The following is a 420-nucleotide window of genomic DNA, read 5'->3' as shown; positions in this document are numbered from 1 at the left end:
CAAGAGCTTAAAATCTCTCATTTCTCTTGATCTCACCTTAGACCCATTTAGCCCTGAGGAAATTCTCCAATCCCTGCTCTCTCTCTATTTCTCTCTCTCTCTCTCTCCTCCTCTCTCTCTCTCTCTCTCCTCTCTCTCTCTCTCTCTCTCTACAAAGCTAATTTGGAGGTCTGGCAACCGAAGTATTAAGGAAGTGAGATCCGGGGATGAAGGCGTAGAGGACGAACACCCTATTTAGCACAGTTCACTGAGCCCTGGCTGTTCTTGCATTGACCCGCTGCTAGTGGAGTGCCAACCGTGTAATGAGTGCATTGTCTCAAAGAGCACTAACCATACAGGTTTCAGGATGGGTCGTGGGCCGTCAGGATATTGCCAGTGAGCCCCCCAATAGTTGGCAAAACACTAAAGGGTAAATGATAA

The sequence above is a fragment of the Nannobrachium achirus genome (genome assembly GCF_963921795.1).
Source record: "Nannobrachium achirus genome assembly, chromosome: 12".
Lineage (NCBI taxonomy): Eukaryota > Metazoa > Chordata > Actinopteri > Myctophiformes > Myctophidae > Nannobrachium > Nannobrachium achirus.
The sequence above is the reverse complement of the archived record's forward strand: the minus strand, read 5'-3'. Positions refer to the sequence as shown.